At 35.3% G+C, this 18,630-nt stretch overlaps 1 protein-coding gene across 5 annotated transcripts in view; it reads right to left on the bottom strand.

The window, feature by feature from the left end:
- EPHA3 (EPH receptor A3) overlaps positions 1-18,630 on the bottom strand; it is a 371,224-nt gene that overhangs the window by 104,603 nt on the left and 247,991 nt on the right. The gene's annotated exons all lie outside the window — the stretch shown is intronic.

The raw sequence follows: 18,630 nt of genomic DNA on the forward strand, positions 1-18,630 counted from the left end.
ACTGAGGAAACTCTACACATTTCCTTGATAAGGGATACAAAGATACCAGCCCATCCTTCCTCTTAATGACTATTCATTAGTTTACCTGGTAGAAGTGAACTTAGAGTAAAAAAGGTTCCTGTATTATGAGTACAAGAGAAAGATAGTCAAGGCAATTAAGAAAGATAATTAAATGAGTAGAGAAACTAATCTGGCAGGGAAGTTTAAAAACATGAGAAAAGACAGAGACAGTAAGACATTGTTGTTTAAAGGTGTGAAAGTAAAATGTTTGGACAATTGTGACCTTTAGTACAAATCACACTGTCTCAAAACCATTAACCAAAACCAACTAACAAAAGAACAAAAAGCACTGAAATTAGAAAGAAATATGTAAATAACATGAAGGATTTTGCAAAAGAAGGCCATAACTATACAAAAATTGATTTTGCAGAGAACCTGATGACACTGAAACATTTGTTTTCATATAGTTTAAGAACAGATGTAATAAAATTTCCATACTGACTTTCTCAATTCTTTGGTAGGTTTTTAAAAAAATGTTCTTACTTTACACCCACTGGTGAGTTGCAGCTGTTTTGTCTAGGTGCACAGAAAGGATGAAAAACAGAGGCGCTAGTTTGAGAGGGCGCATCACTTTCTCACTCTATCATTTAGCAACTGCTTGATCCTTATTCAGTTTAGTTGACAACCTATTTCAGGCAAAGTGACTTCCTAGATTCAGCTGTATTTTCTTCCTTTTCCCTAGTTTTGAGAGTAACAGCCTTCTTATTTCTTTCTATGACTAATTCCTGTCATTGATTCCATTCCTTCTTACCAGTCCCTGAGTCCACAAAAGCCCAGTCTGCCTTGACATAAGTTACTAATTCATATTATTTTCCCCTTCAGTGGTATACTTCATTAGAAGAGAAAGTGGGGATTAAAAATGCAGGTGCTGCTGTCAGATTACATGTTGAATTCAAATCATAATTCAGCGAGATCTGTGTGATCATAGCCATGTTATTTCATATCCTTTCCTCAGCTTCCTCCATTGAAAAACTGGGAAAATAATAGTTTCTACCTTCTGGGGTTTTTTCTTAATGAAGATAACGTTATATGACACGCAGAACATGATTAACAGAGTGCCTGCCACATAGTATATACTTTAACATTTGCAATCCAACTTCTATTCCCAAATTTCACTCTAAATTGTCTCAAATGATACCATACCTTCCCAACCACCAACTGCAGTAGCTTTTATATTCTTATCTAATTCTGTGAAACCTCTAGTACTTAAATCCTGTGCTCATTCTTCCTTTCTTATATCTCTTTCACTTAGAAAGTGCCCAGAAGTGCCTACTTGGATAAGGACCAAGCTAGCTACTCTGAAGGAGACAAAATGTGAGCCAGGCCTGGATCATGCCCCCAAGGAACTTAGAGTACAATAAGGAAGATTAAATGCATATAAAATATCATTCTAATGTAAATTAAAATAGAGGAGCACCATAAGAGACTGATAACTGATAATGTGGTGCTGTGGGAGTTCAGATGGGGGCAAAATTACTTCTAGCTGAGGAGAAATAGAGAAAAATTAATGGAGGTGCTAGCATTTAGTCTGGGCTTTGCAGAATTGAAGATACATAAATATTGCAAAAGTGTATGTTAGGTGAAGGACACCACATTTGCAACACTTCCTGGAGAACAAGAAAGTTTTAAATTTGTCTTCATAACAAGAAGTAGAGGAGATTGTAGGTGGAAATTTGCATGAATCTCACTTGTGAAAGGGCTTAAATTTCAGGCTAAGAAGTTTTGTTTATGTATTATAGGGAGTTATTAAAGCTTTTAGAGCAAGTAAGTGATGAGATAAAAAACTATATTCAATAAGATTAATCTTGCCATGATTTCATTAGAGTTCAGTAGATATGGATAAGACTGGTGTCTGTCTTTGAGGAGTCATAGCATTGGGTCAGATTAGTGACAGAGCTGTAACAAAATCCTGTGGGTACAAGTGGGGCTTGCTTCCTCTAGCTGGTGAATTGGAAACTTCTTGCAGAAGGTGACTCATGAACTAAGTTTTGGAACATGAGAAATGAACAGTGAAAGAAGAGAAATAGTAGAATTTCCTGTAAGTGGAAATATCTAAAATGGTTTAAATGCCACAAAACTAAGGTTATGCAGATTACAAGTAATTATAATCATAGAGCTTAAAGTAGAAAGGTATTAAATGGAAAGTAAACATGAAGCAGGCCATGAAGAACTTCACAAAACACAGTAAAGCACTTGGATTTAAGGTATTTTATAAAACAAATGAAGTGAGGAGCAACTCCAGGCTGGTGGTTCTTGTGATAGTCCAGTTTAGAAATGATGAGACCCTGAAGTTAGAAATATTAATGAAGACAGAAAGGATGTCGAAGAAGTAGGAGAGAGTTTGTGGTGTAAAATCAACAGGGCATATGTGAATATATATCCACTCATTAGATGTTTATTACATATTTATTTAACATCTACTATTTCAAGCCCTGAGGAAATACATCAACAACGCATCAATGTACAGAAGCAGAGAAAATTTCCCTGCCCTTATAAAGCTTATATTTCTTGAGGAGGATTATGAGAGGAGCTAAAAAGAGACTAAGATTTCATAAATGACTTGCACATGATTATTTCCTAGGTGGAGTTTTGATTACAGAGTCTGGCTCCTTCTATGGTCAGTAGTTACCTGTTAGTGTCACCAAGATTTTATCTTTGGCCCTAATTTTTAAATTCTATACTCTGTATACACTCCTTTTCTCTTTAACTTTCATGACTCCTAAAGATGCAACTCATATGTAAGTTCCTTCCCAAGAATCAAACTTTGTCAACTACTTACTTTCCATGACCATGTGGATGAAAAGCTTGTATGTTGCCTTATTCTCTTCAATTCTAAAATGTTCTACATTTTCTCATAATGTGCACTTCCTCTTTCTTGATCTTGATCAACAGCCTCATCATGCTTTATTCCACAGCTGTTTAAATTATTTTTGTGTTTGCGTGAGCTTCAATTCCCCCTTGATGCTTAATCCACACTGGGCTAATTCATACCTTCTGGTTTTAATCTCTGAGAGGTCATCTTTCCTTAGATTTAGTTCAGATCCTACTATCCCTCATTTGGGTTCTGTTTGGTTTGTTAACTGGTCTCTCTTGCTGCTTCGTTTATTTCTCTAAATCATAGGTCAGATCATGTTACTCTTCTACACAAAAATCTACATGCCTTTCTGTCCACCCCATCCCAAATCCTCTATAATGTACCATGCACCGCTCCGTATAAAATAAAGAAAAAATTCCCTTGCATACTTGACATTCAAGAAGTTGTATGGCAGGCTCCACAGGGGGTTGGGCCTTCAATGCCAAAGGAAAATAGAAGGTGGAAATTCAGTTCAAGTGCACTGGGACACACTCTGCTTTGGCCCCCAGGCCCCAATATCTAATTGGTATTGTCGCTGCTGAGCTGGTTCAGGAACAAAAAGGGCTCAATAGTTGTAAATATTCTCGAAAACCAAAGCACACAAATTCTTGGTCCTTTTCTCAAGAATGTATGATACAGCACTAAGTATTAAAGGGCAGTGGCACAGCAAGGTCAGTGTGTTTCATAATCTGGCAGGACCCTCACTACAGAGTCACCTACAGCTATTGGCCTGTCAGAATCCAGGAACCAGGGGTAAGGTTGAGCCCAAATTTGCTGTGCCTTTGTGTCTATAGACCCTTTGCCTCACTTAAGCTTTGTATACTTAACTAGATATGTTTGGAAATATAGGTGAGTGAGTGTGTATACACTTTAGTATGAAGTGAATCCCCTCTGGAGACGTGGAGAAGTGCAGACCTCAAACCATGTTCCCAGCCCACACTCCCCTCTCAGTCCTCCCTTCTCCTGTGCTTAAGCTGGTGGACTTGTATGAAGAGGCAGTTATCTCCCCAGCCTCTCTGCTGCTTTGCCCAGTCTTTAATGTTCTTGTTTCCTTTCTGTACCTATTACATCCCTGTTTACTTTTCATCATTTGCCTCAAACACTAGTTCTTAAATAAAATCTTCCTCAATTCCCAAACTGGAAATAATCACCTCCTTTTTTTGTTCTGATGTATTTTGATTGCACAGACCACAGTTGATTAAATGTTGAAGTAATTACAAATTCCTTGAGGACAGCAAGCATGTATTAATTATCATGCTATCCTCCCTATAGTGCATAGCACAATGTTGGTCACATAGCAGTATTCCATAAATATTCTTGGAATTAAATTGAACAAATAAAATATTTCATTGTTATAGAAGTGCAGTCACTTTTGAAATGAATTTTAAGAAAAACTTTTAAAAGCAGCGAAAACTGATTGAAATGCAGAAGAAAAAACTCAGCACTAGTTAATTCATATTTTGTGGTAGGGTCTGTATATTCACTGCTTGACTCAGCCTAACTGTACAACAAACTTAGGGGAAAACAAATACAAATGGGTGTTACAATTACTCAGAATTAAATGGATTCAAGAAATATTGATAAAAGAATGCCAATCTTATAAATTTACATAAAGTTGGAAAAATAAGTAATTCCTTTTGAGGCCATGATAATATTTGTATATATGAATATGATTTTTAATGGGGCTTACTCATCTTGTATTTCTATGAGTTCAAAATGCATGGCCTCAGGCCAGGAAGTTATCTAAATTTAAGCTGAGTGGAGACATCAAATGTGAGAGGGCTGTAGATTTTTGGCCTATCTACAGCCTGGCAGTTGGTAAAAAGTTTCTTCCAGAGAACTTCCAAGTGCTTGCTGACCAGATCTGCTATGGGATATTTTAAATATGATGTTCTAGGCATCCCCCACTTATTTTCAGAGACTTCATAGGATTAGCTTCAAGTAGGTACATCCCAGTATGTTGAAAAGCTTCTGAGTGATCTTTTTTAGGCAATTCTGTATTTAAAAATCACTGAGCTGAGGGCTTTCATCAAAAGCTGCACCCAAAGATGATAAACAAGCCCTCTGAGTGGTGCTGGCTGCACTTATGACATTGTCCTGGACACAGGGATGTCCCGTGAAGGCAGATAAGGGGAAGAAGCATGACAAAGGCTGTCGCAACAAGCCTGAGACTGTTTCTGAAATTCTATCCAAAGAAGGCATATTTGAAAGTGACCTCTGAAAGCATAATGTTGACATGAATGTTTACCAATGAAAATACTATACTGTGTCTTTTCGACAAGTTACATTACTATGGATAAGTAGTCAACCAAAAGAGGGCTTGAAACATTATATCTGGGATAGAAATTAAGGGAGGAGATATTCTATGAGGCACTAGGAATTGTATTCTAAAGAAAGACTAAGAAAAGTTCCACAAAGAAGAATCAAGATCCACAGGAAAAGAATTTCCATATGGTCAGTGGGTGAAATTCAATTATCATTGTCTGTGTAACAATTTATTCTGCCATTTCCCTTAAACATATGGTCTAGAAATTCATCCAAAGGTGAGATATCAATTACTCACACACACATACACACACACATACACACACACACACACACACACACACACACACACACACACGCATGCGCACGCGCGCTCACAGACACCACTGCCGTAGTACCCAGATATTTGGTCAAACATCAGTGTAAATGTCACTGTGAACGTGTTTTTCAGATGAGATTAACATTTGAATCTGTAGACTCTGATTAAAGCAGATTTCACTTCATAATGTGCCTGGGTCTCATCCAATCACTTGAAGGCTTTTTCTCTTAAGAGAAAAAGACTGAAGTTCTCCTGTGAAAACGGCAATTCTGCCTCCACACTGCCTTCAGAGGCAGCTGCAACATTAACCCTTCCCTGGGTCTCCAGCCTGCTAGATTGTAGATGGTGGGCTTGACAGCCCCTAATACCATGTGAACCAGTTCATTACAATAAACCTCCCTCTCTTTCTTTCTATATACACACACATACATACACACACACACAAACACACACACACACACACACACACACACACACACATACCCTATTGGTTCTGTTTTTCTGGACACCCCTGAAAAATACAGGGGCTAATATAATCCAAGAAATGCTTTCCAAAAATCCTGTAAAAATGAGAAGATAGATACATAGCTTTATTTAGGCTAAACTGACAGAACCATTTTTTTTTTTGGTGCCAATCATCTTACACATTTCCTCACAATTTGGGCATGTATAACTCCTCTTTAGTAAAACTCTAGAAGGAAAATGGAGATTTGCATCAAACTAAACTTAGTTTGAGTTAATAATTATAACCTGGAACTTTTTAACTATGAACAAATGTAAAATTTCATTCATCTGGCATATGTGTGGCTCTCACTGTGCTGCAGGACAAGGGCTGGTGACTCAAACCTTCTCTGTCATTTCTCCCATGTTGTATACATCCTGCCATCTGTCAATATGGTTCTTTTCAGAAACACTCAATCACACACATTAGGCACTTTCCCCCTTGCCCCAACACGCCCCCAACCCACACACATACACACATATGTGCTCTTATACAATGTTCAAGGAAAATATCTTCCCATTCCACTTTCTGCATTGCTCATTACAGTGGTCATATGAAGCTTTCTGGTTGTAGCCTTCATGGCTAAATAAACTGTGGGCTGTGTGCAGGTGACTACTACAGGAGAGGCCCTGTAAAGAAATACAGACAATAAAAGCAGTTGCCTGGTACCAACTGTGGTAGAAAGGCAGCTGTTTTCTTTACACCAAGGTGGAGCAAAGCTCACTCCTAAGCAGCAGTTGCTACTCAAGCAATAACTACTTAGATTAATATCCCATTATCCAAACAATTATTTGGAGAACAAAAGGAAAATAATTAAGCTTCTCTCCGAATCAAGGAAACACACAATGAATTTTCTTCTCTAGATGGTTCATTGCTCAAGATATGTGACATGTGCATCTCAAAAAGAAATGAACATACACTTGATTAACAGCAGCTAGCTTCACTTTGAAAAGATGAGATGGACAGTTATACTTATTTTTGAAAGGAATAATTGTGGTCATTATTTCTGAAGTGGGGTCATCTCACAAAGCTGCTCTTAAGGCTTCCAACTATTCTTTACGTGCATGAGTATTAAGTTCCTTCATATTATTATAATCAGGAAGGAGGGAGGGGTTATCATTCTTTCACACTTTTGCTTAGAATCTATTTAAGGCAGAGTGTTAACTTTGGGAACAAAATACATATAAAAATCTTGCTTTTCCCACAGCACTAGTGTCAGTCATCATTCTATGATAGACTCAGATTCCTCCTGTTGGGAAGAAGTAACAAAGAGAGAATTACTAAACCATGATCAAAGGCCAGCTCTCATATGGTCCCCACAATGCTGATCTTGTGAAACTCAAGTTATTATCACCTCTCCAGGCTACGGGAATAACAGGCAATGGGCAGAGAGGAGAGCAACACAGGTCTGCGGAGCTGAGTGCTCAGAAAATGCTCATCTTAACTCCAGGAAACCTTAAAAGGGGAATTTCATGAAGTAAAAGCAACCTTTCAGTATTCCCCAAACTGTGAAACATTTTTGAAAAGCATAAAATCCTTATTTATGGCAGGAATGTTTGAAATTCAAAAGATAAATGCCATTTGGAATGCAAGCATGTTCTAGGTATCTAATATGTAATTGGACACAGCTGTAATAACAGCCACTGAACCAGGGGCCTCTCTATATCATGTCATTAGTTGACTTTTTATCAGCTGATCTTCCAGTCCTTTTTATAAGGGCCACTAGGGTAAAAAATAAATATATCATGTACTGAACATCTGTGGTTCTGTCACAAAGTGCCACTCATATCAACTTTCAAACTTTTATCTTAGGCTACACATGACACACTCTTAAAAATGGATCTTAACAAAATGTATAGATTAGGAACTGTGGTCTTTATTTCTGAAGGACAAAGGATACAAGAAGGCCTGGGCTGTTCCTTGGGCAACACTAGTGCACTTTTTTTTATTATTTCAGTGTATTCTTTTGGATTCAAAACCACATGTCCACTCCAGGTGAGATTCTGAAGGTGATTATTTGGCATGTGAAGTGTTAAGTGAGGAAAGAAATGCCATCTGTCCAAGATACTGTCTTAGTAAATCACCAAATTCGTGAACCAACACGTAAGAACACACAATTATGAGTAGCAATTCCTGCCTGAGCCTTTTTTTTAAACCTATCTCATCATATAAGAGGTTATTTCTTTGATCTTTTCAGTGTTAGGATAAAGAGTAATGCCTGTGTCCTTTAAAAGGAAATGGAAAGTGAATAAAATATTTGAAATAACTAGGAAATTCTACCTGTTATAAAATAGTTCAGAAAAAAATATAACAGTCTATATAATGAATATTTAATGACAATAAACAGTATAGTTAGGAAAGCCTTGTTTCATAGACAGGGTAAGTGTGGAAAGAAAAGAATCTACTTAGGAGGCATTTAAAATAATCAAGGCATGATAGAACTAGGGTGGTAGCAATAGCAATGGGTGTGGAAAGAATTGATCAAATTCTCCTCAGATTTGGAAATCAGTGTTCACAGAATATGCTGACGGGTAAGATTCAAGGAAGAGAGGAGTTAAGGGTGACTCCAGCAACTTGGATCTCAACAACTTGGAAGGATGGAGGTGCCCTTACCTGAGGAGACCTGTGGGCTACTGACTTCGTATTCACAACTGCCAACAAGGGTATACTGATGGCAAGGCACATGTTAAAGTGCACCAACGTTACACATGGTGGTTTCTGAAAGGACTTGAGGTGTTAAATGGACAGACATTTATCTAATTAGTCACACATTTTGGCAAGTGATATTTTAGTTTTCTCTTTACAGAAGTAAATTTTTCCTTCAAATACATTTCAGGACAAAAGAAAAATAAAAAATGAGGCTTTATTTAAGTACATTATTAAGTTATAAGAGTCCTGGTGGTAGGTGACTGAAGAAGAATTCCGAAAATCAGTTAAGTTGTTCAGTGAAAACTGGGAAAACTTATACTGGAAAGACCAGGGTTTAAATTTCCCTTAGTCACTTAAGTTAAATAAATTCTTGAATAGTTTCTTCTTCTATAAATAAGGGTAACAATCCTCAAATTCCAGTTTTTTTTTTAAAGGTTTGAGTGATACCTATAAAATACACAGTCCAGTGCTTGGCGAATGCCTGGCACTCACATTCGCTTGCTACTTTAAATGATAAACATTCTGAATTTTTGTGTCCATTTATGGTTCCTTTAGGCCAGTATAACTCAAAGATACACAGATATGTATCCAAAATATCTAATGCCCAACATTTCATCGAAATAAGAAACAGCTACTAACTGTAAGGAAATGTTAATTATCTGTATATTTATAACTTATTTTTGAAACCTTAAAAATTCATTATTTTAAAAACTATAGCAAATAGTTGTATAAATACCAGTATTACATGTGAAGTGCACCTACGTTTTAGAATCTCTGTAAGTACTTTCCAAGAAGACAAACTCTTATCTCCCAAAAAAGTGTTCATGCAGACTGACCTGGATAAAGAATGGCAGGTAATTCCTTTAATATCTAATTCTTCCAATTGAGTTCTCTTTCTGAAACTCATTTCAATAGTTTTTAAAAATTTTACTTTTTATAGATTTGATAGATTATTTCTTTTAATCTTTGCAAATAGATATTATTTGTAAACATGGAAGTCCTAACAAATATTAGATAAAGTAGTAAAACCTAACACACTATTATGTAATCAATGCTAAATTATGGCCACATATTTTCAGAACAATTATAATTCATATTTACAATGATTATTATGACCATCCTAAAATTTAATATTTTCTCAGTTTTTGAGATGAAGAATTTCTTTCATGATAATTACTCTTAATTTTATTTTAGTTCTATCTAGTTTCATATATTTTATGTGGTAACTGTCTATACATTTCTATATTTAACTAAATGGAATGCTTGTTCCATACTAATAACAAAAGCTTGATTGCTCAAGAGATAAATGAATGGACAGATAGATGAATAAAGATGCAAGACTGATGTAGAGAGTTTGGAGAGTTCTAAATATCTGGTCTCATCACATTATTATAAGTTTCCTTTAGTTTCACTAAGTGCTTCGTATGAACCAGACATTCAATTGGTAGACCATTGAATTACACATGCAATTATCATTTAACTTGTACATAAATTTTAAGCATTTTATTTTTCTTTTTTCCTCTTAGTGAAAATATTTATGCTTGTAAGCTGTTTTTTAGTATCACATCACAAAAAAAATCACAAAAATGTAGTTTTTAAAATCTCTCCTTTTAGTAAAGAAAGAAAAGATGAAGCTATTATATGCAACTTGGCATTATATATAAACTCAAGATAAATCTGTTCCATTGGGTGACTTCACTGTGCTGCTCATACTGACTGAAGTCTCTTGGCAGCTGGCCTTGCCTTTTGCCTGTGTTTTCCTGGCCAAAATCAATTTCATGCTGGTTAAAACCTTTAAGATCTCCTACTAAACTGAGAGCTCCTTGAAGACAGTAGCCACATCTTAATCATCATTTTATCCACAGTGCATCCAGCATAGTACTTGGCTCTTACTAGTGCTAAGTCAGTGCTTAGACAACAGAAAAAGCAGCTAATCATGTGTGTTATTTATTGCCAAAGAAAACAAGGACTTATCTAAAAGTTATTTTGATCTTCAAGAGTGAGTTTGTTGCTAAATGTTCATTGACGTTGTTAACTACCTAGTATTGATCATTTACAAGTAGCAATCCCTGTAAATGTTATATAGACATCCAAGTTCAAATAATTTAATAGAAAGAGACTTTCTTATCTCAGATCCATTAGAATTAGACTTCATATAATTTCTAGAACTTTACTCTTTCTGAACTTAAGCATTCTTCTTAAGATATGTAGATATACACACACACACACACATATATATACACACACACAGACAGCCACATAAACATACAAACACACACACAGAAATTGTAAGTTGTAAAACATACTTCTTTATTTAACTACTTTATATTGGGCCTTTAATAAAGACATCTATCTTTTCATTGCAATGATAAGAATTTATGAAAATTACTTACAAAGGAAACATTTCAAGTAAGATGATGAGATTCATTTTTTTAAACTACTCACAAAAAAATTTTCAAATTAAACTAAATTCCCTACCATATCAATTCAAATCAAGAAAGCAGTATGCTATGTTCTATGTTCTAAAACTATCTTAAACTGGAAATTAATGCTATATATGGCAATGTACTTAATTGTAAACTATGAAAAACCTTTTGAAAACATTTTAATAGAAAAACATAACAATGAAATAGAAATAGAGAATATTTTTCCTTGGCATGTTGGAAATCTGCATGAATAACTGTATCATATATTCCTTAGAAGATATACCCACAATTATCCTCCACAGGTAGACAAAGATGAACAAATTCTGCCCAAAAACTATATCCAAATAACATGACAAACCAAACAAAAGTACATGAGATGCAACAATTTTCTTTAATATGTCTGTAGGGAGCATAATTATATTTAGGGCATTTAAAATTCTCTCCTTTTGGAAATTCAGCAAACTCACTAAAATACACTTAAAGGAAACCAACAAATATTTTGGTGATTAGAAGTAAAAGGTGAGCATTTTTTAAGTATTGCAAAATAATTGTTCATGTCAGAATGAAGTCCTTGTTAAAGGCTTATTATTCATACTCTTTATATAAAATGATTGTTAAAATATTCTTTTGTGCCCTGATTTCTTCATATATCTCTGTCCATTCTTTATTTAATCTTGGTAGACATTATTTGCTTGACTATCATTTTATTATTCTTACCAATCCCTTTATATCATGAATGCTTTTGGGTCTTATCCTTGCCCAAGTCTCAGGGTATATAGATCTAACTGTCTGTCAGACATTTCCATTAGACCTTCTCATGGTCACCTCAGTGGTGGCAAAGGCAATACATATATGTGAAGGTGTGTGTGTGTGTGTGAGATAAAGCAAGGATGGCTAATTATATTGAGGGTTGTTACATATCGCACATATGAATTATAATTTTGAAATAATCGGGGCTTAAACCAATCACATCAAAGAAGAGTGTTGCAGAACTTGACTTCACATGTTTTATATTTATTCATATATTTTTTATTTTAAAAAGGAGTGTCTATTTTCCCTATATAGAGCAAGATCTGCACAATTATCCTGGGGACAGGGCACAGTAACATATGCTCTTTCTCATTTTGTTTAGTCCTCAAAACAATGTGTGTGTAGTATCACCGTATGCATTTCAAACAGGATGTAAAGACTCTAATTTAATCCAAGAACTGCCTTAAACTCATTTTTAAACAAAATTGGGTATAAAAGTCATTTCACAGTTAAGTGGTAGCACCTAGATTTACAACTGGGGTTTTGACACTGTCCTATACCATTCTGCCTTTCAAATACTGTTGTTTTTTCAACCATATTTATTTCAATTTTAAGTAAATACTGGATTTTTTTCCATGAGTACATAATAGAGCTTGTACTAACCCTAGAATATACAACTGGAAAGAAACTTAGAAATTGCCTAGTCCAAGTGTTTAGTTTTACAAGAAAGATAAAATAGCCATGAATAAGCGACCTATTCAGAGCCCCAAATCAAACAGTGGGGACACAGGGGAGTATTTGCCCCCATTGACAGACATTCCAGAACTCTTCCTACTTTGACATACAACCTCTCCTTTAAAGATATTTCTTGAACAAAACTGTGACCAGACACAGATTTTCTTCCTCTTGGTTTGTTATAATTAATCATTTTTCCTATTGGAATGAAAATGAAAGCCAGTAAGAGGTTAGTTCTGGATGATAGCAAACTGTCAAGATAAATATTTTTAAATTAACATAGATTAACAGTAAGTGCAGTCTTTCAAAGCTATGTTAGAAGTTTAGTGCTTTTGTTGTTTGGTTTTTATCAAGAAAGATTTGGATAAATACTTCCCAATTAAGCAACTCAGATTTCTAGTTCTTATTGGCATTGCTCAAATCATGTGAAATTCTCGTTTCAAATAAAAAAGAATATGATCTGTGTGCCAGGCAGTCAAGATTTTATAATAATATGATAGCAGTCTTTACATATTTATTTTTTTCAGTCTCACATGTATTTTGTGCAAAGCCATGGGAAAAAGAATATCCTAACAATTAAGAGAAGGAACTTTGGAATTATATAATCATAGACAAGATACTCAACTATTTACAGTCATATAAAACCATGGTAAGGGGAAAAAGAGATAATTATCTAATAGACTATAGAGCAGAGTTAATTATTTCAAGATTTAGATTAGCAATGTATTACAGATGAGACAGAGTAGAAAATTTGAGCTTTCTGTCCTTTGGCCTTGGCATTCTTCTTGGTGTGAATGGTGCATAATTTCAGGGCCCCAGCACATTGGGGTGTCATACCTCATGGTATTTTATTTTGGCTACTTATCATAGAAATTTATGTCAGATGGCAGTAATGTCCTTTGAGAAAGGGGTGCCATTTCTTTAATTTGGACAACAGTGATAGATTGTTAGGATTATGAATTCTGAAATAATACTTTTAGAGATACTGAAATAACTAAAACTTTATTATGAGAGTCTGGCCAATGGTAGTAAGAGTTTTTGCTTTTGAGGACAGAGCATATTTTCCTTCTAGTATGTGCACTTATTCAATTCCTCAATTATTTGCACATATTGCAATTATTTATTCTTTATTTCCTAAGGACTGTACATATTGAACTTAACCCTGGAGAGGTAGAGCACATTTAAAAGATAAATTCTTGTTTGTCCTATATTTTGATGCTAAATGTGTTCTGTTTGGAAAAAATAAGAAAGATTTCTTCTGTTGAGTATTTTTTGCTCTGGAAAGATGCAGTGAAGATGGCTGAGGTTAGCATTAAATGGTTCTTTCTTAGTATCTATGTGCTTTAGTTACCAGTAGATTTCCTCCACTAGCTATTTGCTGGTATTTCTGTTCATGGGAGTACCCTGAAGAAGAAGTCAGCAGGGAAATAATCTTCCAGGCACATGTCTGCTCCATGAACTATAGTTGTATTAAAGATCAGAAGTAAAGATGGGCTGAGAATTCAATTTACATCCTGGAAGCTCCCCCACCTGTTTCCATTTGCTGTTTCTCCATATAGTTGTGTTTTAAGCTCCTATATAAAGGTTCTGAATAACTGTCAGGACAATATATGTTTCTGCTTTTGTTCAGCTTATTGCTCATGCTGCAGATATACAACATGCTTCCATATGAGGATGTGATAGCTGAAGGGCATCATTAATGTGTTAAATGATGTGGAATGCTTCAGGCACATCACTGCAGAGTGATATTTCCAGGTGCACAGTTATCTTCCTGATTTCAAATCAGAAAGAAAGAAGCTAAATTACCACGCAAGTAAAAGTCACCATCGAGATTAAAATGTATATATTCACCTGTAATCTCTGGGACTGATTCAGACATCACTTGTTTGTTTACAGAAATAAAAGGTTAAGATTTCTATTATTAGGCTTTATTAATCACACAAGTGAAACAAGAAGAGGAGGACTCAGAGTACATGATTGGAATCTTATCCCCACTATTTCATAGTTGATGTTCATCACTTTAACATTCTGATTCACTACATGGATGCTACACAACACCTTCTTTCGTGTTCTGAAAGAATTCATGTAGATTCTTCTTGGTGTCTACTTTACTTCCAAGGTAGTGATTACATGGTTGCAAACATCTCTATAGAGACTACACCAGTATGTGTCCATAGCTTAATAGCTTATCCAGCTGCCCACCTTTTCTACCTTATTTTGAAATGCTTGCTTCTTCACAAATGCTTAAGTCTGACTGGCTGTCTTTGACATGAGGCATTCCTTTGTCATATCCATATATATGCTGCTTCTAAATCCCCAGAGAACATGATGGATGAAGGAAAAAGATTTCTAAAGCAAGAATATGGAAGATTTAGAAATCTGCTTCATCAATGTAAAACATTAGAGTGGATTCTAAACTTAGCCAAAGAGCTGTGATAGTTTAGGACTCATTTGAAAAAGTGTGTTTTGTTAATTCAAGATTTATTAAAAATATCTATTTATTTTTTTACTAATGAATGCTGTTACTTTGTTCTGTGAAACAGCAGGCCATGAAACCTTTGCAAGAAAGCTTCTAAAATCCCTTATTGGAAAGACAGATAAGAGATGACAGATGTACTTAAAGACTGAAACATGTACCAATTGATTAAAAGTATAACTAGTAAAAAAGTTCTGAATTGTAATTCTAGAATCATAAAAAACAAATAAAACAGGAAAAATTATGATTGGATTTCCAGTTCAATGCCTTCATGTGATGGATAGCAATTTGTGACCAGAAGAAAAGAAAGTATCTTTGATCATCAAGCTAAGTGAATGATAGAGGCCATTCTCTTTAAATCTGAGGATGGGAATGTTTTCATTATATCAGAGAGCTCTAAGATGCTCTCCTTCTTGGCACAAATAAACTAATGGTGCTTCAATATAACATTTAAACCAAACTAAACTGAGTTCTTTTTGTTTTAAAGAATATTATTTACTGGTATTTCTGAACTGATGGAAACTGAGATTCCTAGAGTAGAAAGAATCAAGCACCTAGAAAGTAAAACTAACAAGTGCTGATTTCCTTTCCCATCGTATTTTTTTATCTGACTTAATTTATAAAAAGTATTAATTTTTTTCATTATTATAGACAGGTACTGTATTACAGAAATGGAAGGCAAACAGAACATCAGGGTTTTTTTTGCTAAAGGGACTTTGGTGGAACACCTGACAAAAGATCACTAATATCTGCAGGTGAAACCATAGTATGGAACCATGTTAATGTTCTGATGTTAATAAAGGTACTGAGGCTCAGTAAGAAATGTCATTGTTTTTTGGAAATTCACACTATAGTACTTAGGTGTAAGGGGGCATAATACATGCAATTTACTCTCAAAGGATTCAGAAATAAATATCTATATAGAGAAGAAAATGGGGTAGAGAATGGTAAAGCAGATGTAGTAAGATGTTAACTTCCAAGGAATCTGGGTGAAGACAAGGCAAATAATGTGTATTATAGTACTATTTTGTGACATTTGGTAACATTTTCATACATACGAACAAAACAGATTTTACGATAGAAATTATACACATGTATGCAGGACTCCAGTAGGGTAAACTGAATGGAGAACAGAAGGTTTGATGCACACTGAGGAAGTGTCAGTCAGAATCTTCACAGAGGGGAAAAATAAGTTTAAACGGACCCAGAAAAAAATATGAAAAATGTTCATTCCTGTAGCAAAAAATTCAAGGTTGGAAGAGATGGTGAAAAAGGAAATACTGGAGGAATACCAGGACCCAGATAATGGAGGGATACGTCTTTCAACTACTGTAAATTGAGAGAAACGTGATGGCATTTACCTAAGTCTAAAGATAAGATTGTTTATTTGACTGTAGGATTCCAAGGCAAAACAGTTCTAAGACTGAAGGTCCTTCAATGTCAACAATCTTGAGATCAAGAATACAAGGAGGAAAAGGCCTCAAGTTCTTAATTGTATTTTGGGTTGAGTTTATGGCTCAAAAAATTTTTAATGCCATTATAGAAAAACTTAATACTTTTTTAAATCCAATTACTTCATTTATTCCATTCTTTAATTATGACTCAAGAATTTACATGCTAATTGTATTTATTATCTACATTCCCTGCTCATTTCAAAATAAAGATTCTAAAAACACAAATTGAATTAGTTTATTTCTCTGTTAAACTATATATCTCTATCCAATACCCCTCTATCTAACATTCAAGTCACTGGACCCTCCTTGTCTATCCAATCTGATATCTTACTACACTTAACAAGATCCATCTCCTCTTCTCAACCTGCCTTCCTGTTACTCAGGGAACTCAACTGCAATGTTGTGATACACACACACACACACACACACACACACACACACACATACACACATACACTTCTTTTCTTTATGCTTATTTGATTTATTTCTATTTTTCAAAGCACATTTAAACTCTTCTCTATAAAGGTTTTCCTAAAATTCTTAACTGCCACTTCTTAACTCATTTAATTACATAGTATCTTGTGCAAGCTTATTTGTTTCATATCATTTTTTCAAAAAATCTATACTTAGATTGTAAATTTCTGCATGGCTAAAGGCATACATTTCATGAACATAAGAGTCATTCAGTTATATGTGTTGATCCATTAACCTTTTGAACAAATATCTCAGTGGAAAGAAGCTGCTGGGCAGTAGGAAATTTTTATTTAAATTAATGCTTTTAAGGTCCAAGTCCTGTTTTTCTTGGAATCTCAACATAATTAAAAGAGGACTATTATAATATATGGTATTATTTATTTATGAACTTCACAACCAGATATTAAAACATCTAACAGTAAGTGTGGAGAAAAGCATTTCCTTTTCCCTCTTGAACTTTATAAACTTAATAAGTTAGGAGGGTGTAAGGAAAAATACATTGCTGTGTGTCTCCTCTACTCAATATTCAATTTGCAGAAGACTTCACTTCTGATCACCAAATGTATGGGGAGGGAATTTTTCCCCACACTAAGCAATTCTGCAACATCAGCTGGGTATTCACAACTCAATTCAGTTCTGATACTACATACCTGGAGTTAGCAGCAGATACCACAGGTTAAGAATTCAGTCCCACAAGACTCCCTCTACTCCTGTTCCAGATGCCAATTTCAAATTCAGGTTGTTATCTGTACTTCTGATCCACCGGCTATAAATCAAAGATTTCCATGACCACCTCCACGGGTTCAATTAATTTTCTAGAGAAGCCCACGGAACAGTTTTACTAGATTAACAATTTATCATAAAAGGATACAATTTAGGAACAGCCAGATGGAAGAGATGCACAGGGCAAGGTAGGGAGGAATGGGTACAGAGCTTGCATGCTCTCTCCACCTGTATGTGTTCATCAACACAGAAGCTCTCTGAACCCCTTCCGTTGGGCTTTCAAGGAGGCTTCATTGCACAGGCATGATAAATTACATTACTGAGCATTGATTAGCCACCTCTACCTCCAGACCCCTCCCTGGGGTTGGGAATAAGAAATAGGAGGGCTGAAAGTTCCAAGCCTAATGACGGGATTTGGTTCCCCTGGCAACAGCGTCCATCCTTAGAGGTTTACAAAAATCATTTCATTAACATAAACTCAGTTGTAGTTGAAAGGGGTTGTCATGAATAACAAAATACACCTTTATTGCTCTTATCACTTAGGAAATGTCAAGGGTTTTAGGAGCTCTGTACCACGAACTGAGACCAAGACCAAATATGTGTTTCTTACTTTAAGTAACAATTATCACTGAGGAAAAATCATCTGTGAAGACTAAGGGAGTAAAGGCTGAGCTTAGGTTCAGGGAAGAGTGGGGATGGTAAGGAAGATCTCTTGCCTAATACTCCTGGGAAACCCTGCAATAAATGACTAGCAGCAACCACCAAGTATACTGTGAATTGCACAGGTGACAGTAGATTTTTTCCCAGCAAAGCCCCTTTCTGTCTCCAAGGCAACATTTATTTTTGTAGCTACATGGCACAAATCACAGGGTGGCAGAAAGAATACGAGAATAGAAATTGAAAGTGGAGTTGGAACTATTAGACATAAGTGGAAGTTTGATAC

The sequence above is a fragment of the Manis javanica genome, chromosome 3, assembly GCF_040802235.1.
Source record: "Manis javanica isolate MJ-LG chromosome 3, MJ_LKY, whole genome shotgun sequence".
Classification (NCBI taxonomy): Eukaryota; Metazoa; Chordata; class Mammalia; order Pholidota; family Manidae; genus Manis; species Manis javanica.